The sequence below is a fragment of the Schistocerca cancellata genome, chromosome 4 (genome assembly GCF_023864275.1).
Source record: "Schistocerca cancellata isolate TAMUIC-IGC-003103 chromosome 4, iqSchCanc2.1, whole genome shotgun sequence".
In the NCBI taxonomy this organism is placed as follows: Eukaryota; Metazoa; Arthropoda; class Insecta; order Orthoptera; family Acrididae; genus Schistocerca; species Schistocerca cancellata.
This window is the reverse complement of record NC_064629.1, coordinates 434,188,746-434,216,321: the sequence shown is the minus strand read 5'-3', so window position 1 is coordinate 434,216,321 and position 27,576 is coordinate 434,188,746. Positions and strand designations below refer to the sequence as shown.

The 27,576-nt window shown below is 43.1% G+C and overlaps 1 protein-coding gene across 1 annotated transcript in view; it reads left to right on the top strand.

Annotated features, from left to right (window-relative positions):
* Window positions 1–27,576, top strand: part of LOC126183541 (uncharacterized) — a 452,784-nt gene that overhangs the window by 101,586 nt on the left and 323,622 nt on the right. The window contains exon 2 of the mRNA XM_049925611.1: window positions 27,074–27,153. The gene's annotated coding sequence lies outside the window, so the exon portion shown is untranslated. The remainder of the gene's footprint in view (window positions 1–27,073; window positions 27,154–27,576) is intronic.

Sequence of the window (27,576 nt, the reverse complement as noted above, 5' to 3'; positions counted from 1 at the left end):
TAAATTTGACCAGGACAAAAAGATTGGAAATATATGGAGTTGTTCAAGCTGCAGCCCTGCAGAGCAGCATCTACTGGATACATAAAGGATGGCTACAGATGTAGTTACTGTGCATTTGTCACGAAATGAAAATCGTAGGTGGCCTCAAACGGAACCATATCGTCTCAAAGAGTTAGTTTATCAGCATTGCGCCAGTAGTGTAAGATGCTGGTTTGTGTGTTCGGCAGTAGGGGTGGTGCAGCTAGGTCGCTTATTACTCAATGAGCTTTGAGTTAAAACTGCGATAAGACAGCAACAAAAGGCGTCTTTCGTTCTAGAGTTCAGCAGGTGCAATTCAGTTACAACTTTACGGCGTGTTTTTCATCGAAATGGATGGGCCGTAAATTGCGCACGCATTTCGTATTGCAACATTGACCGCCAGTGTTTCCTTATCTCACAGTTAGAGATTTCTTTTTTGTTGAGAGTTGTGAAAGACTCTGGATGTGCCTTCCCTTCCAACAACTGAAGAAATTGCGAAGGCGCATAGCGACAGTAGTGAATGCAGAACCGCAAAAAAGCTCGAAAAAGTACGGGACAAGTTGGACTATCGTCTCGATGTTTGTCGTGCGTCGGCCACATTGAACATTAGTGAAATGTGAATGAAAACATTGTTCTTAAACTTAATTGTAAAATGTACCTCAAGGTTGTATTTTCATACGTGTAAAAGTTATACTCTTGTAACATCGGATGTTTCTCTCGAAAATAAAAACTTCGCAGTGGCGTGCGTAAGTTAAAATGTATTCCAAGTGTCTGTCTTCATTCGTGTAGCTTTTCAATCGCATTATAATTTTGGAAACGTCCCGTATTACGTATGATTTGTATGTAGATATTATTTCCATTGAAGTTTTTACCTTGATCGAAACATAGAAGGGAAAGAATGTGCCTGTTACGATGGAGCCCCTGTCTTTTAGACAGAAGACTTTAAAATGGGAAACAGGTAGGGAAGTTTAAAAACTAATTGACCCAGTTGGTACACATGTCTGGAACAAATAAGAAATATTCAAACTGGTTATTACACATTTCAGAACTTCAAGTTTGGTTCACACCGGGTGTCACGGAATTATACCTCAAAGCTATCGACAGCGCATTTTAGGTGACGGCATTCACTCATACTATCAACGGCATGAACATCACCGTCATTTTCGGGAATAAAGTTTTGACGTTGACGGGGTATGACTTTGTCGGCTCCTAGCATCGGAAGTTTACCCATTCTCACACAGCTCACTCATAGTAGTGAGTTTACTGTCTTCTCAATCTTTATTTCTTGCTTTATTTTCGTGACACGTCGTGAAGGTTCCACTAGGGAATTTTCCTTCAAGTGTTCCTATGCAAAGACTCCAAGTATATAAAAGTGAAAGAGAGGATGGTTTTATAACACCGGGACAAAGAAAAAGCCTACACAGTGCATGAATAAGATCATGAATATGTAAACGATTTTTATTAAAAATATCTTTTTATAGAGAAATAAGCTGTTTTTCTGACGTGTTTTGCCACCTTGATACATGCACTGATTCGCTTGTGTTGGGCGTAATAAAGTTGAATGAAGCCGGTGTATCATCGTCCGAGGAAAACGGGCGCACAACTGCGATGATTGGTCCTTGCTATCCTATGTATTGGCACAGGGGTGGAACTGACGTCCGTGCTGGTCTTTCACGCGTTCTATCGGGAACATTCTGGAGATCTTAATGGCCGCGGCCGAACATCAGCATCACGTAGATAGTCCATAGGGACACGTGCTATGCGCGATAATTTCGCATGAGGGATTACACATTAGGATAGAGGATGTCCATGAAGTACCGTTGTGCTGTCAAGAGTTTCTCCAGCTGTGACCTGAAATAATAGCCGATGGCTCGCCCCCCCCCCCCCCCCCCCCATGCCACCAGGAGTAAAACTGCAGTGCCTCTCCAAAACATTGGAAGAATTGAACTTCTCCCCAGTTCACCTCCATAGTCGCCATCGGTGGTCATCCGGGTAGTGGAGAACCACGATTCATCGCTGAACAGAATGTGACCACATTAATCAACAGACCATGCTTCCCGGTCACGGCACTGCTCCAAACGCAACTGTATGTGTTGTGTTAATGGCAGACTACGCAGGGCTAGGTAATTTTTCTACTACGGCTGCTGCTAATATCCGAACATTGGTTAAGGATGACACAGAATTTTGTTGTGAGTCCATTACTTGTTCTGGGGCGGCAGGCACAGGTGTGAATGGATTACAATGTGCTTATTGCAGGACACGGCGATTCTCTGTTGCGGTCCAGCACCTTGACGACCCGTATGCCTGCCCCCACGTTCCCAAGCATTTCTACATCAAGCCACTATCACATACGAATGCCCCGCAAATCTGGATATTGCATGATTCGACCAGCCAGTCAAATGCAGACCCACAATGAGACCGGTCTCCAACGCTGTCAAGCGCTGATAACGCTGTAAAACACGAGTGCGCGACTTGCCTGTGTCCGTCAGTCATCACTCAACATGTGAAGCTGTTCGTGCCACTTACATACGCTACCATGCCTGGTAACAACACCAAAAACGAACAACAGTAATGCACTTTCGTGGCCATTCTATCTGGCACAGAGGATAGTATGTATGAGTACGAAAGTTTATTGGATGACAGCATGCCATGTCTTCCGGATGCTACATATTTTGTCAGACAGTGTATATTCCAACTTGTTGTATCACGAATGGTGTACTATAATATTTCCTTCGCCGTTCGGTTCCTGGCTAAGTGACGTGACACGTTGAACGCTCCCATCCCTTTCGTCCCATTGACACCCACTGTGATTCGACGTTAATTGAATACTGCATCGTCAAATGCAGTGTATTTTATACTGGGCGTCTGAAACATTTGAGACTAAAATTTGCAGTTGATGAAGGTTCATAAACTGAGTACTTTGAAATGAGGAACCGATCCTCTTAAGCGTTGCAGTTTTTCGCGGCTGTTGCCATTGATTGTAAAATCTTCTGAGTCGTTAGATCTCACACTTCAATGACCGACGTTTTGGTCCCTCTGCTGGTGTCTTGTTCTAGTTTCCATTGGTGTCACTGTGTGGCTGAACACTCAGTTCTGTCATCCAAAGACCTAGGTGGAACGCTGAAGATCCCAGAAATGCGATCGAAATGTCGAGAAGTGGAGAAGTTAGAGAGGAAAATAACGCGGCCTGTGCGGCTGGTCCCGGCGGAGGTTAGAGTCCTCCCTCGGGCATGGGTGTGGGTATTTGTCCTTAGGATAATTTAGGTTAAGTAGTGTGTAAGCTTAAGGACTGATTACCTTTGCAGTTAAGTCCCATAAGATTTCACACACACACACACACACACACACACACACACACACACACAATCTATATTCCCTACAGTACGTAGCGGAGGGTACTTTCTGTACCACTGTCGCTTATCCTCGTGTTCTAGATGTGAATGTTTCGCGGGAAGAACGATTCCTCGTAAGCCTCCGTGTGAACTTGAATTAGAGATGGGTACATCTACATCTACATCCATACTCCGCAAGCCACCTGACGGTGTGTGGCGGAGGGTACCCTGAATACCTCTATCGGTTCTCCCTTCTGTTCCAGTCTCGTATTGTTCGTGGAAAGAAGGGTTGTCGGTATGCTTCTGTGTGGGCTCTAATCTCTCTGATTTTATCCTCGTGGTCTCTTCTCGAGTTATACGTAGGAGGGAGCAATATACTGCTTGACTCTTCGGTGAAGGTATGTTCTCGAAACTTTAACAATAGCCCGTACCGAGCTACTGAGCGTCTCTCCTGCAGAGTCTTCCACTGGAGTTTAATCATCTCCGTAACGCTTTCGCGATTACTAAATGATCCTGTGACGAAGCGCGCTGCTCTCCGTTGGATCTTCTCTATCTCTTCTATCAACCCTATCTGGTACGGATCCCACACTGCTGAGCAGTATTCAAGCAGTGGGCGAACAAGCGTACTGTAACCTACTTCCTTTGTTTTCGGATTGCATTTCCTTAGGATTCTTCCAATGAATCTCAGTCTGGCATCTGCTTTACCGACGATCAACTTTATCTGATCATTCCATTTTAAATCACTCCTAATGCGTAGTCCCAGATAATTTATGGGATTAACTGCTTCCAGTTGCTGACCTGCTATTCTGTAGCTAAATGATAAGGGATCTATCTTTCTATGTATTCGCAGCACATTACACTTGTCTACATTGAGATTCAATTGCCATTCCCTGCACCATGCACCAATTCGCTGCAGATCCTCCTGCATTTCAGTAAAAGTTTCCATTGTTACAACCTCTCGACACAGCACAGCATCATCTGCAAAAAGCCTCAGTGAACTTCCGATGTCATCCACCAGGTCATTTATGTATATTGTGAATATCAACGGTCCTATGACACTAGTTCGCGAACGAAAGGGTGCAAAGGAACGGTTCACCAAGATGAACGAAGTGACCGAGGAACGAATTCCAAGGAACGATCGGTTCATAGTTCACTTTGGTCGCGGCGGTCTACTTATAGTTCCCGGGAACGAGGAACGATCGGCTCATAGTTCACTTCCGTGGCGGCTGTCTACTTATAGTTCCCGGGAACGAGGAACGATCGGTTCGTAGTTCACTAGTTCACTTCGGTCGCGGCGGTCACTTCGGCAGTTCTCGTCCCAGCCTCGGTCGCGTGCTCGTCTCAGTCTCGGTCTCCCTCGGCCGCACTCGTCGTTCTTCGCATGACCACCTGTCTCAGTTCCACTACCGACTGCTCCTAGTTAGTTCAGCATCCAGTTGTTCGTTTCGTTCACTGCGCTCGCCTATTTTACATGTGTTCGAAACTGTTCTTGCGCTTGGTTCTGGCTATTCAGCGTTCACGACCGGTAACCAAAAAGTATTTTATAGTTACGTAAATTACATAAAAATTACGTTGTATGTAATAGGTACGTCTTTTCAGGCAACAAAAGGGCATATCAGCTCACTTCATTGTATCGATGAACAACAGAAGACATAACAAGACAAGTTTTTTTTGTTAGTCACATATGTTTTGGTTTCATCGACTTGATTTACCAGCTAACTTTCAATAATTTGTCTAATTTTTAGTGTAAGAAAGTTCATATAAAACGATTTTCGTGTATCTTTCATATACAAAACATTTCATTTAGGAAGGCACTAAATATTTTTAGGTTTGGTTGTTTCCAATTTGCATTACCTGCTAGTTTGGTTTCTTTGAAGAAAAAAAAAGAAAGAAAGAAAGAAAGTGGGTTGTGGGTCATTTTGGCACAGTAGTAAAAGCGGTGCCTCTCCATTTGAAAAGACATAGATTGCCATAAAATCATATTTACTCATTATCTCCAAAACATTTGTTCAGAAGGAGCTTTCAAACCAAAAACTTTATTACTGCGAACTTTATTATTATTATTATTATTATTGCTGCATTAACTTTAATAATGCAACATAAAAACCTAATTTTTACTAAGCGTGTGACCCAAGTATGAGAAAACCACATTTTATTTTATGCTTCCATAAAGTCTCTACTTCGCCTACGATCTCAGAGACAACGTGAAGTATATATAGGGTGTAAACGATTATTGTTTACAACGTAGCATAGCTATGTAGTGGAAGTCGAAACGAAGAATTTTATACAAGACTCCTGTGGTCTATTAAGTTGGGAAACAGCCACCGACAGGTTTACAAGACTACATGAGCTATAGCCCATGCGCGTCGCATGAGATTTTCATGTTCTCTTCTCCAGCTCTCTACACATCATCATCGATTGTTTCGCAATTGTTGCTTGCATTAGCTTGTTATTTCTTCACTGCCTAATTATTACATATTTGTCTGTTTGTTGCATCTGCTCGTAACGAGCAACACATCGTCCGTAATTGGCGAGCAGTCTGTACTCGGGGCCGGTTTTCCGTGCGCCACCCTATATTATTTCCCTGCGATCAGCCACACAAGGCTACAGCTGGCTAAACGAGAGGTTCTGCAGAATCACAGAAATTACTTCTAAAAGTGTGTAAGAATTCTGTAATGAATAAAAACTCTATACTCCAGGGGGGGGGGGGGGGCGGGCAAGTGCCCCCTCTTGGTGCCCTCCGTCCTTCAGTCACCTACACTACTAGTTTTCAGTTTTTCATAAGAACCATATACCAAGCACAAATGAACGGTGAACGAGTAAAAATGAACGGTTCCCAAAAAAGAACGATCAGCAGTGAACTAGTTCCCAAGGATGAACGAGTTTGCCCATCTCTACCAAGTGTCTCTAATTTTACCTTCATGATCTTCCCGCGAGATAAATGTTGTAGGAAGCAATATATTGGTTGACTGCTCTAAGAACGTAAATAATAATAGTAAATCACACCGTGAAACAGAACGCGGCTCTTGTAGCGTCTGCCACTGGAGTTACCTGAGCACCTTCCTGACTAATTCGCGGTTATAAAATGAATGTAAAGAAACCTGACGTTGTTCTTTTAATCTTCTCTATTTTATGTATCAATTTACGGGCGCCGGCCGCTGTGGTCGAGCGGGTCTAGGCGCTTCAGTCCGCAACCGCGCTGCAGCTACGGTCGCAGGTTCGAATCCTGCAGGGCATCGATGTGTGTGAAGTGCTTAGGTTAGTTAGGTTTAAGTAGATCCAAGTCTAGGGGACTGATGACTTCAGATGTTAAGTCCCATAGTGCTTAGAGCCGTTTGAACCCACGGGCTTTGGCGTACTCAACAACCTGCCTCCGTAAGTACCCGTTCTCTACTTTTCGCGTTCATCCTCGGATCTCGGCCTTGGTAAGGTCAGCCAACACATTATTCAGCCATCTTGCTTTCGGTCGGCCGTTCCTTCTAGTGGAATACAGTCTTCATTTATTGTTCTTTCGGGCATTCTGTCATCTGCCATCTTCTCCATATATCATAACAAGCGTATTTTCTTCCCTTTTGTAAGCTGTTGCATTTCATGTATTACTCTCCGGCCCTCTGCCTCTCTCACAAACCCAAAAAAAAATTCGGAAGCTATAAGGAACTATTGATCTGGATTGAGTCTTCTACTGACGCAAACAACATGTAGCAACATCAGAAGCTCGTAGCAAGTGTTCGAAGCGACGACCTCTAGTCCCAGTGAATGCATGGCTGATCCACTGACGCACTTGAACTTAACAATCAAAACTATTTGGCCCCTCTCCTTCCACATGTTGTATATGGTGGGAGTGCAGTTGCTGCTCCACCAGTTCATTCCACGCGGTATTCCTCGAAGTGTGCATTTCACAGGCTAGTTGGAGGTTATTTATTGAAGATTATCTTCCATACGATCCAACGCCATGTCTTCAAACTATACTTTGCGAACTATTTTGTGTCAAGTACTTCTCCATTTCACTGCTGCGTGAACAACCCAGTTCCTGTGCACGGCGTTAAATTTCCTGCACTTAGGATGACGCTTGTGTTGAAACTTGTTTTGTAGTTTCGTTCGCTGTTCGGACACTTCGTCCTAATCATCAGTGCACTGAATACAAGTACATGTCTGCAAGTTCGCGTAATGACAACCAATCACGCACTTAATGCACTCATGAACACCGCGGTAGACAGGTTGCGGACGACTGAGTACTGTTTTTCAAAATATTACACAACTGCTAGCTGCTCGACATGCTATACACGCCAGAAGTTGCAGCAGCATGACAGCTCGCGGCGATGCTACAGCCTTAACTACAAACCTTGGTCCACTTAGCACAATAACACTGAGAGAGCTGACATTTGCAGCTAGCACGAAGTTACTAGAGTTGGGCTTGGATGTATCGTACTTGTCTCTCAACCGTCATTGATAACATGATAATATTACCGATAAGGTTTTTGTTAGACATGTTGACTCGATGGCTCTTACCTGCCTTGAGATGACTGGGTGTTTGTGTCGTCCTCATCATTTCATCATCATTCATGACAATGGCGAGTTTGGACTGAGCAAAGATTGGGAATTTGTACGAGCAGTTGGGCGCCCCACAAACCAATCATCATCATCATCATCATCATCGTCGTCGTCGTCGTCGACACCGTACCTATCATAATTCAAGGATTTGAATGTCATTGAACGGACGTTAATTTCCTAAAACAATACGACGCAATTAAAAAAAAAAAGAAAAAAAATCGTCCTTGAACATCAGAAAATTTCTGAGTGTTGGTCGCTGGCTCGAATCTCTCTAATAGCAACTTCTTGTACTTAGGAATTTCACGTTTTATAACAAACACTGAATCATGATTTCTAAAAAGAAAAGCTTTTTCCCCATTGCCAGTTGTATGAAAATAAATTAAAATTTGGTACTGACTTGTGAAATGCTTTATTGTTCAAATGAAAAATTATATATTTCACTACAACTGTTCAATCACTAGAAATAAGTGTTTTATTTTCTATTTTGCGAATATTGGAATTGTGATGCGCTTAGTAATTAAAAATAAAATGTAATGTTTATTTAAAAATTTGGTTTAATATTTGATAATCAACATTTGTGTGTCGCTAAATATGGAATTTAAAAGTATTAAAAAAATTGCTACTAGCGAGATTCGAACCAGTAATTTTACGAGAACAAGAGTTTTATACTAGAAACTAGACACTCAGCTACAACTATATTGACATGATACAAATGTTTTATAATGAACAGCGCTGAGAAATATCACCGTCAAAGGCGAGTTTTTCTAGTTTTTTAAATTGTGTAGTACTGTCGCCTTCTGAGTGATAAAGTGCTGATGGAAAAGTTTCGAAGTCGATCCCCGGCCAAGTCTAGCATTCTGACCTGACCCTTTTCACTACCTTCATATCATGCAATTTTTGTCACTGTGAAAAACGCCAAGTTGCATTGCAGTTCGGAATCCCCATGAACTGTAGGTGCTCCTAAAGCTGGCTGGGTAATTTCGTTCAGAGGTCAGTGGATGCCACCTGTAAAAGGAGCGTGCTAGGAAAGCACTTCAATATTGAAACTAATCTTCGGGTAGATAAGAGCTTGACCTTGTAACGGCGCTTATTCTGAGAGTTTATACAGGGTGATTCAAAAATAACTGTACACACTTCTACATCTGCATCTACATGGATACTCCGCAAATCACATTTAAGTGCCTGGCAGAGGGTTCATCGAACCACCTTCAAAATTCTCTATTATTCCAATCTTGTATAGCGAGCGGAAAGAACGAACACCTATATCTTCCCGTACGATCTCTGATTTCCGTTATTTTATCATGGTGATCGTTTCTCCCTGTATAGGTCGGTGTCAACAAAATATTTCTGCTTTCGGAGGAGAAAGTTGGTGATTGGAATTTCGTGAGAAGACTCCGCCGCAACGAAAAACGCCTTTGTTTTAATTATGTCCACCCCAAATCCTGTATCATTTCAGTAACACTCTCTCCCCTATTTCGCGATAATACAAAAGGTGCTAACCCTTCTTTGAACTTTTTCGATGTACTCCGTCAATCCTATCTGGTAAGGATCCCACACCGCGCAGCAGTATTCTAAATGAGGACGGACAAGCTTAGTGTATAGCAGTCTCCTTAGTAGATCTGTTACATTTTCTAAGTGTGTTGCAAATAAAACGCAGTCTTAGGTTAGTATTCCCCACAACATTTTCTGTGTGTTCATTCCGATTTAACTTGCTCGTAATTGTAATTCCTAGGTATTTAGTTGAATTTACGGCCTTTACATTTGATTGATTTATGGTACAATCGAAGTTTAGCGGATTCCTTTTAGGGTCAGTTGCCAATTTTCGCACATACAGATATTTTTTCTAAATCGGTTTGCAATTTGTTTTCATCTTCTGAAGACTTTACTAGTCGATAAACGACAGCGTCATCTGCAAACAACCTAAGACGACTGCGGAGATTGCCTCCTAAATCGTTTACATACATAAGGAACAGCAGAGGGCCTATAACACTACGTTAGGGAACGCCATAAATCACTTCTGCTTTACTCGATGACTTTCCGTCAATTACTACGAACTGTGACCTTTCTGACAGGAAATCACGTATCCAGTCGTATAACTGAGACGATGTTCCATAAGCACGCAATTTCACTACAAGCCGCTTGTGTGGTAGAGTGTCAAAAGCCTTCCGGAAATCCAGAAACACGGAGTCAATCTGAAATCCCTTGTCAATAACACTTAAAACTTCGTGTGTGTCGAGAGCTAGTTGTGTTTCACAAGAACTATGTTCTCTAAATCCATGTTGACTGTGTGTCAATAGGCCGTTATCTTCGAGGTAATTCACAATGTTCGAACACAGTATATGTTCCAAAATTCTGCTGCATATCGACGTTAATGATATAAGCCGGTATTTAGTGGATTACTTCTACTACCTTTCATGAATATTCGTGTGACCTGTGCAACTTTCCAGTCTTTGGGTACGGATCTTTCGTCGAGCGAACGGTTGTACTTTATTGTGAAGTATGAGGTTATTGCATCAGAATATTCTGAAAGGAACCTAATTGGTATAATCTGGACCAGAAGACTTGCTTTTATTAAGTGATTTAAGTTGCTTCACTGTTCCGAGGATATTTACTTTTACATTACTCATGTTGGCAGCTGTTCTTGATTCTAATTTTAGAATATTTATTTCGCCTTCTTTTGTGAAGGCATTTCGGAAAGCTGTGTTTAGTAACTCTGCTTTGTAGCATTGTCTTCGATGGTATCTCCATTGCTATCGTGCAGAGAAGGCACCGACTGTGCACGCCGGTAGCATATTTCACATACGACCAGAATCTGTTTGGGTTTTCTGCTAGGTTTCGAGACAGAGTTTCGTTGTGGAAACTATTATAAGCATCTAGCATTGAAGTCCGCGCTAAATTTCGAGCATCTGTAAAAGATTGCCAATATTGAGAATTTTGCATCTGTTTAAATTTGGCATTTTTCTTTCGTTGTTTCTTCAACAGTGTTCTGACCCGTTTTGTATACCAAGGAGGATCAGCTCCGTCGTTTGTTAATTTATTTGGCTTAAATCTCTCAATTGCTGCCGATGCTATTTCTTTGAATTCAAGCCACATCTGGGCTACACTTATAGTATCAATTTGGAAGAAGTGAAGATTCTCTCTCAGGAAGGCGTCAAGTGAATTTTTGCCTTCTTTTTTGAATAGGTATATTTTTCGTTTATTATTGCAGGATTTGGGGTTTACAATTTTCAGTCTCGCAACGGCAATCCTGTGATCACTAATCCCTGTATCAGTTTTGATGCTCGTTATTAACTCAGGATTATTTTTTGCTAAGAGGTCAAGTGTATTTTCGCAGCCGTTTACTATTAGCGTGGGCTCTCATGAACTAACTGCTCGAAATAATTTTCAGAGTATGCGTTTAGCACAATTTCGGAAGATGTTTTATGCGTACCTCCGTGATCGTGGGTGTAATGTGTGGCTCAAAATAAGAGTGGGGAGGCTCATATGAAAAACGGGTGATTGTAGGACAATGAAACTGTGTGGGAACCTTTTGTAAGGTCATGTGGAAGAGAGATAACGAATAAACTATTGAAAGAAAAACATTTTAATTTCCACATGAGAGAGTTCAAATCTTGTTATCTTATTGGTTACGCAGTTTTGGACGACGGCCAATGATTAGTTTTACTCCTGGGAGAGGCCGACGGCCAATTGCGCCTCAGAAACTGTTGATGAAGTTATTGTTCCATGGCTGAGAATGTTGGACGCAATGTGCGTCTTCAAGCAGTGCACGAGCTGCCACGAGAGCTGAACATTTCATGGTCCACCGTTCGAGAGATGCTGCGAACAATTGTGAAATAGGTCCACACAAACTTCAAATTACTCACAAACCATTGCCACCCGACGCAGACATGCGAGAACACAACGCACTTAAGTGTCTTGCAAGGGTTGAAGTCGACGGCATGTGCCCTTGGAACATTTTGTGGAGTGATGGTGCACACGCTACGCTCACTGGGGCGATGAACACGCAGTTGTTGTCGTGGGGATCGTCCCAACCAACGAAACGTTCATGTTTTTGCTCTGCATAGTGATCGCGTAACTCTGTGGTGTGACTAAACGGCACAATTCGGGATTGGTCCAGTTTTCTTTGAGGAACTCGGACCCATAGGACCAATGACGTGCAACGTGAACGGCACACGCTATTGTGAGCTGCTTCGCCACCATGTGATTCCTGCTCTACGGGAGAAGTGCTTCGACTGAAATGTTTCGACGCACGATGAAGCTCCGTCACATTGTTCGTGACATCATTCGGTTATTCCGTAACACCTTTCGATAAGACCGAATCATTGGCCGATCGTTCCAAATTGCGTAACAACCAAGATCACCAGATTTTAACCCTCTCATGGGGACTTCAAAATGTTTCTCTCAGTGGTTTATTCCTTATGTCCCTTCCACATGTCCTTAATAATGTTTCCACAAAGTGTCGTTGTCATTTGATCACTCGTTTTTCATGGGGGCCCATACTGACAGACTCTTTGTAAATCTGACTCAATTTTGTAATCCTTGAAATAATATCACATTTCGTTTTATTTCCCTCTGAGTTTTTCACTTTCTTTTGTCAGCCAGTGTAGTATAAGAATTAAGGAACTAGTAGTAGTGTGCACGTGATGAAAGTCGTATAGTAAGTTCACATACAACCACTCTTTACATTGAGAGCAAGATTTGTCCTACCGCTCTTTCCTAAGGTACCTCTGTCTATGGTCACCACTCGCCATACAGGACAGCGCAGTGGATTCTATTTGTGTACCCATTCCCTATGTTCACCTTTGTTCGGTCATTTCTGTGAACAGTCTACTGTACAATGTTAAGTTTTCCATAAATGTCAGAATACAGGATAGTTACTTGGCGAATAGATGTTCTCTGTTCATTATATCTATTTTGTATCACCAACTGCAACTGTGATTTTAATTGGCGGTTTATGTCGATATGTGTAACCGCTCTCTTCGACGTTATTTGTAATTTTTTTCTTCAGCTATTGTTGTACTTATTGTATGATGTACGGTATTTGCACTTTCGTGTTTCGTCATTTACTATAAGAGCATATGCATGTTTGTCATTATGTTGCTGTATAGTGCTGTTCGTAATTTTGTTCCAGTGTCATTGTCATCACTGCCGCCGGCCGTCTGGTGTTTGTCTAATTGCGCTTTTACTTTACTTTAAGAGTGTGGTTGTATGCTAACTTCGTAATTTTGTGCTGTTTGTGCTTTTTTGCGATTATATTTCATTTTGGCACTTGATAACCATTGTTGGCTGTATGGTCATTGTAACCCAAAGCCAAAATAAAGAAATAAAAAGGAAAAAATCTCTCTCTCTCTCTCTCTCTCTCTCTCTCTCTCTCTCTCTCTCTCTCTCTCTCTCTCTGTCTTGCTATTAACTGATTCACTCTTTCATTTATGCAATAAATATTTTACTCTTATTTGTTTCGCTGTAACTCTTTGATCCAAGTTGTTGTTGTTGTTGTTGTTGTTGTCTTCAGACCGCAGACAGTTTTGACGCAGCTCTCTGTGCTACTCTATCCTGTGCGATCCTCTTCATCTCCGAATAACTACTGCAACCTACATGCTTCTGAATCTGCATACTCCAACATTAAATTGGCATCGGTTGATGTCTCAGAAAATGTGATATCAACTGATCCCTTCTTTTGGTTAAGTTTTGCCCCAGATTTCTTGTCTCTCCTCAGTTCTATTCAGTACCTCCTCAATAGTTACGTGATCTATCCATATAATCAACATTCTTCTGTAGCACCACATTTTAAAAGCTTCTGTTCTCTTCTTGTCTAAACTGTTTGTCGTCCATGTTTCACTTCCATACAAGGCTACACTCCAGATAAATACTTTCAGGAAAAACTTCCTAACACTTAAATCTTTATTCGATGTTAACAAATGTATCTTCTTCAGAGATGCTTTTCTTGCCATTACTAGCCTGTGTTTTATATCCTGCCGTCATCAGTTATTTTGCTGCCCAAATACCAAAACTCATTTACTACTTTAAGTATCTCGTTTCGTAATATGATTCACTCAGCATCACCTGATTTAACTCGACTACTTTCCATTATCCCTGTTTTGCTTTTTTTTATCTATATTACAGGTTACTGCCAACATTTGTATACGCCTACAGCTTCCAATATACATACGCGTCCATTAGCCGGCCGGAGTGGCCGTGCGGTTCTAGGCGCTACAGTCTGGAACCGAGCGACCGCTACGGTCGCAGGTTCGAATCCTGCATAGGGCATGGATGTGTGTGATGTCCTTAGGTTAGTTAGGTTTAATTAGTTCTAAGTTCTAGGCGACTGATGACCTCAGAAGTTAAGTCGCATAGTGCTCAGAGCCATTTGAACCATTTTGCGTCCATTATCTACCCCTGTAAATAATTTAAATTGGTAGCAAAATGTAATAACTAGCATGCTCACATTCCTTGTATTTACGCTTGGTATTTATTGTGTAAAACCATCTGCAGCTAAATACGGTGTGTGTGTGTGTGTGTGTGTGTGTGTGTGTGTGTGTGTGTGTGTGTGTGTACGCGCGCAATTCAAAAGTGACTGGTTGCATATCGTTCAAACACGAACATATTCCCAAGTCGGTGCTGGATAGTAAGGAAAGGCGTTAAGCGTTCGTGCCTTCCGAAACGTTACCCTTGGCAGTGTGTATGTGGGAAGGCTTGATAAGGTGGCGGCTTATCACACTGGAACACGAGAAGCAGCCAGCCGTGCCCACGGCCTGGCCGCCGCCCGGAATTCGATTGTGCCTTTTATCCCCTCCCCTTCCTCACACTGCTTCGTTCGACCAGGGCTACTGCGTCGCTCGTCTGCGCAGGGTTCGTGCCACAGAGCCAGCCTCTTCATCCCTAGCAACCCTCTACTCCGATGTTCTGCAAATTAGGGTTAGCTATTCATCGCCTTTCATATAAGACGTCTGTGGGATTGATTCACGTACCGTGAATGTGTATTAGCGTTAGGTACTTGTGACAATTGAAAATTTGTGCCGGACCGGGTCTCGACCCGGATTCCCTGCTTATCATGGGCGGTCGCCTCAACCACTTCGGCTATCCGACCCCCCCCCCCCCCCTAGTGCCGGTCCAAACCTCCATCTGTCACACAGTCCCATTCCAAAAACTCGGGCATTCGTGAAACTAAGCACAGGAAGGCAAATATTATTTTGTATCATCATTGTAGCCCCGCCAGGCGTGGTTATAGAACGACATTGTATTGTAATAAACGTAGTTAGTGCAAAAACACAGAGACTGTCGTCATTAATAATATGTTTGTGATCAACTATTTCAAAAAGGAAAAAAAAATGTAGTCAGGAGGGGGCATAGTAGATACTTCTTACTTGTTAAGGTGTGCGCTTCATGTATAATAAATGGGATGGATTAAATTTCAGCATATTGAGCAATTCATTTCGATCATTTCTAAAATCCTACTGTAAATAACGTATTTATATCAACCTCGTGGAACTGACGGAAATACGAAGCCCAATTCACTGCTATGGCGACGGAGATAATAGTTCTGTATCACGCTTAAAAAATATTGAGTTGTTTGATCTGTTACGATAGAATACGTTTAAGTACTTGGTGGCCTCCACGTAGGACTCATTCTTCTGCCACCTCGTATACCAATCCTAAACTACAGTAAACGCAAGAATAACATTTTTTCCAGTACAGTGTTACACCAACAAAGAGGTAACGTGTGTTTCGTGCAGTTACATCGAAAACTGTTGCAGCATATGCATATACACATTCTGGCAACTACCCACCGCGAGAATGCCAAAGTGTACATTTTTATAGCCCGCCGTCTGCGAAAGACCATCTCGGAAACGCGTAGCTGGCCGAGTACACGCTTGGTGCTGTTGTGAGCATCTATGGAAAGCGGTTGAAGGATACTGAAATCTCGAATAGGGGACAAAGTGTTCGATGTTAACGGTTCATCACGTAATTTAGGTTTCGGACGCGAGCCCGCTCTGTAAAGCCGGATAGGCCGCAATCTGTGGTATATCTGACTACAGATTGCAATTGAAAATGTTTCGGAGCGCCCCGTTCAGCACAGGTAGTTGAATACGGCGGCTCCGCAGCAGGTGATCCCTGCTTGTCCCTTGCTGATGTAACATCATCGTCAGTTAAGATTACAGTGGGCACGGGATTATCGAATTTGGACCGTGGCTCAATGGAATGGGTGCTCCAAACACTGTACAGTGCCACGGATGCAGGCCGGTGGGGGCAATATGACGGAGGTGTGCACACTGCGCGCAGGGCCGGGAAGCGCCTGGATATCTAACTCTTTGTTTTGAATTCCGGCGTTCACACTGGCGGCCGGCCCCCGCCGCGACGGCGACGTCCAGCATGTTTATTCCCGGCGCAGGCCGCTGGAGATACATTTCCGGTTCGACAATAAACGTATCAGGTGACTCCCGTCTGTTATCTTCAGAAGTATTACACCAAATGTTAATCAGCCTCTTGTGACTATACTGTTTTTGTTAATAGCTCTCGTTGGCCATGAAAAGCACTTCTTTCTTTCGTTTTTTAAGCAAAAAGACGAATTCCGTAACAGTGCATTTACGGAATAATTACAGGTCTTAGCTATGTACCAAAAGACTACCTCTTTTGTATGCTACCATTTATTGGAAAGCTTTCTCTGATATCTTGAACGAACTATAATACAGGGTGTATCAAAAAGAATCATCCGATTTAAAAAAAAAAAAATATAACTGTTATGTTATTTGAGAGATATGCGTGAACGATGTACTGGTGGAAAGAGCACTCTAGAGTTTTACGTGGTTCCCTCTAGGTAGCAGCAGTGTGCGCCCACTTCAGTTCTAGTAAAAATGGTGTCGGGACGTTTTGCGCAGTGCGGGTCAGTAATAACTATTCAGCGTGACTTTTTTACTAGGTATAATGTGGATCCTCCTACAGCACAAAGCGTTAGACGATGGCATAAACAATTTCGAGAAACAGTTCGTTTATGTAAAGGCAAATCGCTGGGCCGTCCCCGTGCGTCTGACACAGACGTCGAACGCATCCGCCATAGTTTTAGTATTAGTCCGCAGAAATCCATTTGAAGTGCAGCTCGACAGCTCAACATGCTGACGTGTGTTGCGTCGACATTTACACATGAAACTGTACAAAATTCAGCTACTGCAAGCTCTTCGTGAAGGTGACAAATAACAACGTGTGGAGTTCTGTAATTTCGTTCTTGCCCAGATAGAAGATGACAGTTTTATTCCACGCTTAGTGTTACTGACGAGACAACATTCCATTTAAATGGAAAGATGAATCGTCGTATAGTGAGAATATGGGTTACGGAACAACGATATGAAGCTGTATAACATGAGAGGGACCCTCCAAAATTTAATGTCTTTGTGCAGTTTCACAGGAAAAGGTGTTTGGTCCATTTTTCTTTGCCGAGGAAGGACATATCTCGATATGCTTAAGAACGTGTAGCCTATGTTACATTAACCATTGTGTGCAGTGTTCCTGCATATATAATCTCTTGTGTGCGCGCGCGCGCGCGCGCTCATTTAAATTGTTACGCGTTCGAGCAGTTCAAAATTGTTCAAATGACACTAGGCACTATGGAACTTAACATCTGAGGTCATCAGTCCCCTAGACTTAGAATTACGTAAACATAACTAACCTAAGGACATCATACACATCCATGCCCGAGGCAGGATTCGTTCGAGCAGTGAGTGGAATCAGTGTTATGTAAGATGGTTCTAATTGGATAGCAGCGAAACACCTCTGGCTGCGCCTGTGTTATGTTCGACATTTAAGACGTAGACATATTGAGGATCCCTTGCCGCTGAGAACAGGCCTACCAAGGGACGGGGAAAGGGGGGAGGGGGGGGGGGCTGTGATTAACTGTGCGGGAAACACTGACACAAACATCTGCTCCTTTAAACTGCTTTGAACTGCATGTCGATTTAACATGTCACTCTATAATAATTCATTTACCTGTCCTGCAGTGTTTGGGGCTACTCGGAATCTTTTTCTTTCGGTTAAAGTACAGGGTGTACATGAAGTCCGGGAACACTTTCAGTAATTTATTGCACAAGAACCAAACATTGTACAGATATCATACATGCCATTTTGAAGAGAAACCTTGGAAGTTGTGTTTTTTTTTTTCATGTATTCCGTCACAACGTAGTTTGGTAATTTGCTGATAGCGCTAGTCGCCGTGCTACAGAAGGGGACAGCTGTTTCATGAAATGGCCTCCCCGATCACCAGATCTCACTCCTTGTGACTTTTTTTCTGTGGGGACATATTAAAGATCTGGTTTATGTACCGCCTCTACCACGTGATGTAGCAGAGGTCCGGGAGAGAACACGGGAAGCGACTGCCACAGTCGACGATGCCATGCTGGGATGGGTACGGCAAAAATTAGATTGCAGTATTGACGTCTGCCGGGTCATTCATGGTTCGTATATCGAATGTTTCTTAAAAAAAACTTTCATAGTTTCTCTTCAAAATGCAATATGTATGACATCTGTACAATGTTTAGTCCTTGTGCAATAAATAATTGAAAGTGTTCCCGGACTTTATGTACACCCTGCACAAAAATAGAAATGGAAGCACCTGAGAGATAGAGACAACTTATTAATTTTGTCGTCGGAAGATTCAGAAAAACTTTCATTGAAATGCAGTTCCACTTAGCCTTGGTTTCATTGCATTAATTTCCTAAAATAAATGCTATTCTTAAGAGCTACGCACAGTTGGTTGAAAGTAGAGATACGGTCGATCTAAAGCATGTAATCATTTACGCTTTGTGATACTACGCTTGCCCAGAACTACGAAAACGAAAATATCAAAGGAAGAAATTTTGCGAATTAGTCAAACTTGGACACAGAAACATCTATAAATGTAATTACAGTTTTCAGCATCTGTCCTTTTCCATATCCAACTAAAGAGGATTTTAGTAGAATGTTGCAAGTTTTTCATACTGTCCATCCACAGAAAAGTCTCAGATTAAATTATTCTTCTCTTCAGCTTCCAAATACGAAATTTACGTTCTACTAAATATTGGATGTACAACAAATCATTGTTTGCCTTTTATAATGTAAAGTGTGACCCATTGTAAAACCATAGCAGATAAATTTCCAGTTTAATCGGACTTTGTCGAGGGGAGAACTTGTATACAATTGGATTTTTCTGGACATCGATCATTGAAACAACACGAGAAACCCACACGAGGCCTTCATTGATAACTAGTTATTAGTTTTTGTCTATCCTGCAGTGTTTGATACTATGTAAATCAAGTTAAACCCGCGCGGATTCGCGTCATTGACGCCACTCTGTAACTCACGTTTACTTGTGGACGGGGACAGATACCAGTGTCACAACAATATCAAAAACTTTCGTGTACTTTTAGCTATATTTTACTCGCAGTAACGTATGGTCTAAAGCGGCGGGGGGGGGGGGGGGGGAGGGGGGCGTCCGCCTGTACTGACGCAAGCAGTTGGTCACTGTTTCCGTAATGGTGGTAAGTATACACGCTAGTTTGCAGAAGTTGCTGTGTACATACCTTTATCACTTACACATAAAAACGTATTGGCCGGAAATTCAACTTGGAGACGTGTAACCTCTTGAGGCATATCTTGACGTCGACATATTTTCTTTTTGTGGTATTTACTACGGTCAGACAGGAGTGGCCATGGACAGGTCACTCCAACTGATTTTCGCCAACAGATGCGGAATGAATTCGTCACACATCTCCACACTATATCCGAACATCATATTTTCCATGGGAGAATGGAGTGCTCCCTTTTCTGGATGTCCAGGTGAAAAGGAGATAATTTGGCCATGGCATATACCACAAGGAAACACACACCAACTTATACTTGCACACGAACAGCTGGCACCTCTCGGCGCATTGCAACCGGTTGCTTAGAACTCGTACGCTCTCTGATACGCCCAATTGCGTCCCAAAAGTGTTCTATCTGGTTAAAATCGAACGAATTTTTGTCCCAAAGAGATGTGAGTTCACTGTCACGTCCTCGAACCACTGTACCACAATTCTGGGAGTGGGACACAGACAGCATATCCTACTGTAATATGCCCCTGTCGTCGAAGAGTGGCAACCATTAACTTGGGTGGCATCATACCCAGACAGAACCATCGACCTGGTGTAACAAGAAATGTGGTTCAACCTACCAGGTGACATGGTTCCATTGATCCACGGTCCAGTCTCGATGATCTCGTGCCCACTTCAGTCGTAATTGGCAATGTCATTGGGTCGGCACTGGAAAACACAGGGGGTCGTCTGCTGCGTTGCCCAGTGTTCAACAATGTGCGTTGAACAGTGTGTTCCAAAACCCTTGTGCCTGCACTAGCATTCTTTACTGTCGGCAGATCTGTTACAGATGAACATGCGTCCTGCTTTACAGAGGGGGCAAGGCTCCAACTTCCGCGTTCTGTGACGAGGCATGGACGACCAACACCATGTCGTTGCATGAACGATACAGCTGGTCGGTTTTAATGCCCACTTAGTCCACATGCACCGTGGAAGACAAGATGAATATCCTCCATAGCATAATACTGGCCGCACCGCCTGCGTCCGCGGAGCAGCCCATATTTAAGCAGCCGTTCGCCTGGATGACATATCTGGACTGACCATCGACCTGGTGTAACCGTCGTTAAACCGCTCTCCATAGGTGCTGACGACACGAACACACGAGTTACGCCGTTTCCGGGATGTCAAAGTCGCTTATGTAACTGGATTTCCCCATTTGCAGCCCGTATCGTCACTAGAATAATTCCCCATTCGTCTCTGCTCCACGTGTATACATACCTTACTTTATCACGTTCCCGCAACGGCACCAAGCGGTATTCAATTTCGCGGTGGGCATTTGTCGTAACGTTTTGACTCGCCGATGTATCATTCCTGGCCGTCCTATGAGATCGTCTTCTTGGCTTTTTGGTTGACAGAGCCACCATGGCATCCAGTGAATGAGGGGCCTGGCTTGTGGTGTTTCTGTACTGTTTGTGGTAAGAGCCTATTATTCTGGCTGCGGGGATAGTGACTACCAAGAAGGCAGATGTTGACGAGCTCCAGTTAGAAGTAAACTTTGCCGGCCGCGATGGTCTAGCGGTTGTAGGCGCTCAGTCCGGAACCGCGCGACTGCTACGGTCGCAGGTTCGAATCCTGCCTCGGGCATGGATGTGTGTGATGTCCTTAAATTAGTTAGGTTTAAGTAGTTCTAAGTTCTAGGGGACTGATGACCACAGATGTTAAGTCCCATAGTGCTCAGAGCCATTTGAACCATTTGAAGTAAACTTGAGAAAAATTAAGTTAGGAAGCAAAATTTTCTAGAGGAGTGTAAGTAATAGGAGTAACATAAGACCGATGGTAATGCCTGTATTCTTTACCTGGGACTTACGCCTGCATTCTTTTCCTGGTGCATATTGGCCGAAAGACGTGAATGTGGAAACAATTTCGGGATTATCTTGGAGCTCACGAAACCGGTGAGTCGGCTTGCAACATTTCTGGATGGTTTCGTGTGCTGCCCTCCCCTCTCCCCAATGTTGGTCTTGTTCTTGCTGCTGCTGCTGCTGCTGCTGCTGCTGCTGTTTTGACAATTTAGTGAGCGTGGACTTCTTCGCCAGGAAGAGGCCTCATATCGGAATGTGGAGACAAGAGTTAACTGGACAGGAAAATCTGGTTACAAATGCATGAAAACCGGAGTCGCTAGGGAATTGCGATACAGACGCAGTAAATTTGCTTTAAGTTTAGCTCCTGTTATTAGGATATGAACTCGTAAAGCCAAAATTTTGTATTAGTGGATACATAAAGACAGTATGTATGGGCGAAATTGTGTTTTTGTTAACTTGCATATCTGGTACCTCGTGTAATTTTGTGCAGTTAATCTTAGTGTTCATCAATGTATTTAATGGTCGCTTGTTGTATTTGCACGCTAGTCACTTTTGGATACAACATTTTCGTTTTCTGTTCATCTTAGTCTGTAGCGTAGGTGACGAAGACACTGAAATGTGCACATAAGATTTCATTAAAACCGTTATTTAAAACCGTGGCGCTAGGTATTTTGACATCAGCGTGTTGAAAAGCCAGATTACGACGCAACTGCAGGCCCTCGTAATCCCCACAAAAAATTAAAAACGTATTATATTTTTACACAGGTATCTTTCGGAGAAATAAAGTTGCATGAAAACTAAGTGTCTAGATAAAGACAAGGAATACAAGAACTTCCGATCTACCTTTAACACCGGATACTGTTCAGTTCCTTATGTAAGGAATGTGCTTGCGGCCCTACGAGCTGAGGAGAACATTCCACCCAGGTAAAGACGCATTTTCAATGGCTCGCCATACCTGCTGAAACAGCAAATCTGACACGGTTCGTGAGCCCACTGAGTGAACGAAACCATAGGAAGTTGAGTAAGGCAAGACAAAGAGAGTCACTTCTAACGTCAAGAAATAAAAAATGAAAAAACTCGTCGGGTTTAATGAAATACCGATAATTGTGAGTGCACACTTTGATTTTGTATTGTGTAAATTATGACGTTGTAAGGGCCAAAGGCATATGGGCAGCAACTCGCGCGTGCATAGCTGTCACCATAACATGAATGCTGACCACCTGCTATGTTCATGCGGACGCCCGGCGCAGAATGCGTCTACATCTGGGTCACTAGCCGGCTGCCCGGCTGTTTGCTTGGGAATTTTGTGCGAGGTGGTTTCCACAGGGATGGCGAGGCCGCTGTCGTGGGGGTAGTTGCTGCCCAGCGTTGCCAATCTGCCGTCAGTGCAGAAGCTGCCGGTTCGTCGCAAGACGATAAAACGTCAGTTTGGCTGAACGGAAAGCAACGTCACTGCCAAATGGACACGCGTTCGCATTAGCCGGAACATTAACATGTCTCTTCGCGTAGCCCAGTACCGAACGGTGAAAGTGAGGCAGTGAGATACTATCCGTGATGCAAAAATGTGGAATATAGTACCAGAATTAAGGACCTAGCAATGATAGTGTTTATTAATTGCTGGAGCAGAACTGATAACTAATGTTTATTTGAGATAAGGCGGTAATATTAACTTCTTAAATGTGGTGCTGCAGAATAACACTGTAACACTGAAGATTAGATGGAAGGAGGGAGGGACAGATGGAAAAAGTAAGGAGAAGGTACTGAATTGAATTGGGAAAGAGGGGAGAGTGGAAAGAAATTACGGCAAAGCTTGACTGCAGGAAGCCATCATCAGATCCGGATGGTCATCTCGGTAGTGGAGGGTAGAGTGTGTGTGTGTGTGTGTGTGTGTGTGTGTGTGTGTGTGTGTGTGTGTGTGGTGGGGGGAGGGGGAGAGGTAAAAGTTGTAAAGGGAGACAGTCTCGAATACAGTAAGCAGGCTCAGATGGACGTAGGTGGCAGTAGTTACACAGAGATGACGAGACTCGCACAGGAAAGATTATTGTGGAGAACTACATCAAACTAATCTTTGGACTGAAGACGACGACAACAACAACATAGTGTATTTACGTCTGTTGCAGCATTGGAAAGATACGTCGCTATTTATTAGGAACCGGCTGTATTTCTGTTTTCATTCTTATCAAGACTCGTGAGCCTATTCTCTCGAGAGGCGAAAAACATGCTGTTTAATTCCCCATTGGTCATGGTTTGTGTGTGTGTGTGTGTGTGTGTGTGTGTGTGTGTGTGTGTGTGTGGCACGAAAAGCAGTTTTCTGTCAGGCCTGGTGGTCTAGTGTCAAAGCGCGTTCCTGGAAACCGGGAGTTGCGGAACCGAATCGTTGGGACCATGTAAATTTTCAGACTTTGCTTCTCGCACGAGGCTTCACTAAAATACTAAACAACAACGTAAATATTACGACTGTACCAACGGTTACTGTTAGTGTAATCGCTCCAGTAAACACTATCACATGCGAGCAAAACAATTGAGTTATACCTGCCGTGACTTGTACTTTAGGTATTTAAGCTATGCACGGCTCCATTTAAAATGAGTAGCTCGATATAGTCGTAGGCTCGAGCCGCGCACGTCTGCTTTCATGCTCTGCAGCTAATTCGCTGCATATACCTATAGCTGTGATCCTGCAGTAAAATAGTCTTTGCTTTGGCTAGAATAAAGACTTAATAAAATACACAGAAACACAAAGTAAAAGTTAAATGAATACCTTAATAACAAAGGTTCTGTTTTAAAGTCTGTAATTTATGTAGATGACAGAATAATGTTGGGTAATGTTTATTCAAGAAAGGACATCTCAAATAGACGGGAAGTGATTTCCCGATATTCCTTGAAAATACAGACAGAAAATACTCTTATTAAATGCAGTAAAGTTACGTCGAGAGCGTTACGAGAGTCGTAGCAAAATCCCAAAACTAAACAGTCATCAAAGATATGTGACAACTAAGTCTATTTCGTGATCACAATACACGAAAGAGTCACCAGCCCTAAACAGTTACCGAGCGAGCTGGTACAGTGGTTAGCATACTGGACTCGCATTCGGGAGGACGGTGGTTCAAACCCGCGTCCTGTCATCCTGATTTAGGTTTTCCGTTATTTCCCTAAATCGCTTCAGGCAAATGCCGGGCTGGCTCCTTAGAAAGGGCACGGCCGACTTCCTTATCCATCCTTCCCTAATCCGATGGGACCGATGATCCCGCTGTTTGTTCCCCTCCCCCAAATAAATCAACCAACCATCAAAACAGTGAAGAGTTCAGTATGATGATTTACAGATTAACACACACGACAGAAAAACTAGTAACGCATACGCTGTCTATCCTCATTTCCGTAATACAGGCGGAAAGAGTTCTACACTGGAGCACATTTAGATCTCTCGTGAGTATTTTAGTGGCTGTTCGTCGCCCAGAATCAATCATCTACACGACTGAATCGCACACGTTACTATAAGCAGGTCTGCCTTTTCCAGCACTCAAAACAAAGTGTCTAGAATCGCCCCTGTGAGGTCTTCATTCAAAAACTCCTAGTCTCCTCTTGATTGCCGTATTTTTTCGCTAGTGTGTGTTTCCATTGGCTGAAGGCCATTCGCAACAAAAATACATTGGTCTTAAGCTCTACAGACATGATTTGACTAGTCTCAACCACTTTCCGGACCAAACTAATATATTACAACAATATTTAAATAAAGAAATTCGGTTACACTCAGATCGTTTACAGTAAATGTAAGTAATAGGCCGCGCGGGGTAGCCGAGCTGTCTCAGGCGTCTTGTCACGGTCCACGCGGCTTCCCCCGTCGGAGGTTCGAGTCCTCTCTGGGGCATGGGTGTGTGTGTCGTCCTTAGCGAAGTTAGTTTAAGTTAGATTAAGCAGTGTGCAAGCTTAGGGATCGATGACGCCCTAAATGGAAGGAGCTGCTCAATAAATTCCGAAATACGATCTTAGCCGAAGATGTAGAGCAGTCTTATTACCACCAACTTTCAAATCGCGCAGTGTTCACCATTCAAAGATAAGGGAAATTAGAGCTCGAACTGAGGCGCTCAGACTGTCGTTTTTCCCTCGCGCGATCCGCGAGTGGAACAGAGGTGGTGGAGGGGGGTGGGATACGACTTTGGCGCGAATTGTGCCCACTGCCACACACAGGTTGGTGGCTAGCGGAGTACATGTGTAGATGACCTCAGCAGTTTGGTCCCATAAGACCTTACCACAGCCGGCCGCGGTGGCCGTGCGGTTCTAGGCGCTTCAGTCCGGAACCGCGGGACTGCTACGGTCGCAGGTTCGAATCCTGCCTCGAGCATGGATGTGTGTGATGTCCTTAGGTTAGTTAGGTTTAAGTAGTTCTAAGTTCTAGGGGACTGATGAACTAAGATGTTAAGTCCCATAGTGCTCAGAGCCATTTGAACCATTTTTTTGACCTTACCACAAATTTGCAAATTTGTAAGTAATAGTTTGTACATAGGTAAACAAGACAGCGTTCTTTAGCAAGTGCGTTAGTGTTAAATAACGAATTTTCTTTCAATATTGTTTATTGTTTAAACAATTTTTATGCCTCGTGACAGAAGCGTCTATTGGTTCTCTTTTCGGCTGTGTTTCCCACTAATGCATGCGATTAACCGCTTTTAAATTAGCACAGTTTTTTGTAGCACTTGCAAAAAAATGGTTCAAATGGCTCTGAGCACTATGGGACTCAACATCTTAGGTCATAAGTCCCCTAGAACTTAGAACTACTTAAACCTAACTAACCTAAGGACATCACACACACCCATGCCCGAGGCAGGATTCGAACCTGCGACCGTAGCAGTCCCGCGGTTCCGGACTGCAGCGCCAGAACCGCTAGACCACCGCGGCCGGCTGTAGCACTTGCAGTCAAGATTTAAATGAAGTTACTGGCAAATTGTAAACTGTTCATTTACCATCTGAGATACCGTTTGTTGAAACTGCCTGAAACATTTAAGTTAATAATTCAGAGATTTATTGTGGAGATGTTTATTCGCTGTGAAATATTAATTTCTGTAATTTTGAAGATATTGAAATATAATCGTGTCACTGAATGCGCCCCATTTTTTCTGAGATCGCCGATGTACTTGACTGCATTCTTAAAGAGCTGTAAGAAGCCATCTTTCAGCCTGTCTGATACTCCGCCACTTTTGGTATGTCTCCTACACAAAGGCCATGCGAACAACAGCCGTCCAAATTCACAGCTTTGGGATTTACCCATTTCCGGCGACGCTGCTCGGCTTTCTGTACCTGGACTCGCCCGTACCAGTCAACTAGGCGGACCGGCCGCTGCGCGCCCTGAACCCTCGGCCCGCAAGCGTCAAGCCCTACAATGATTTCATCTTACCTCGTACCAATACTGGGCATTCAAATTGCTCGCCTACCTGCGCGTGACGTTACAATGTGTATCCACTTAAAACAGCAAATCCCAATGGATATCGATGTATGCTAAACTTCAACGGGAGTTTCTCCCTCAGTTCTACACCCACACGTTTTGGGTCCAGGTGATGCGTTATAGCTATCCGTGGAAAGTCTCTAAGGTTTCTGTGCTATTAACACGTGCAGAAAACTACTCCGATGGTTAATAAAATTGACATCTGGTTTATACCCTTCCTTAAGTAAAATTAATGAACGCAGCATATCAGTCTTTTAATTAATCGTAGATTAATTAATTTATAAATTCTAGATACGCTAAAAACTAATAATACCAGAAAATACTCATTTGCACTTGTCCTTTCAGGTGGCTAACGATACGGGTATTCCGTCCGCCGAAGTACTGAGAAGGGCTGTTGGTGTACAAACCATTATCCTAAATGACCGGTAAGTTCATGCAGTTTCAATCATTCTAATGATTGAGTAGTCATGTGTTACTATACTATCGGACACGATATTTTTTTCACGGATTTCTGATACCTAACAATTTTCGTTACGAATGTTACGAATTTTATTTGCCTCTCCAACAATGTGATGACTGATTTTCCACAAAAATTAAGACACAAAAGTAATTACAGGCGGAGAGCTTTGACATTCACGATAGAAACTGCTTCAGGATGTTACTCACCTGAAAGGCCAGCAGGAGGGAAAAAAAGGTGAATGTACAAAGTATGGCTAGTTTGAAGCTAGTGCATAGGAAGCAGATTGAAGTTCCATGTACCGTTATCGTTACTTCTTCCGTCAAAACACAACTAAATATTGTGCCGAACAAATCCATATAATAAATAATCGAAAAGTTCCGAAACATTA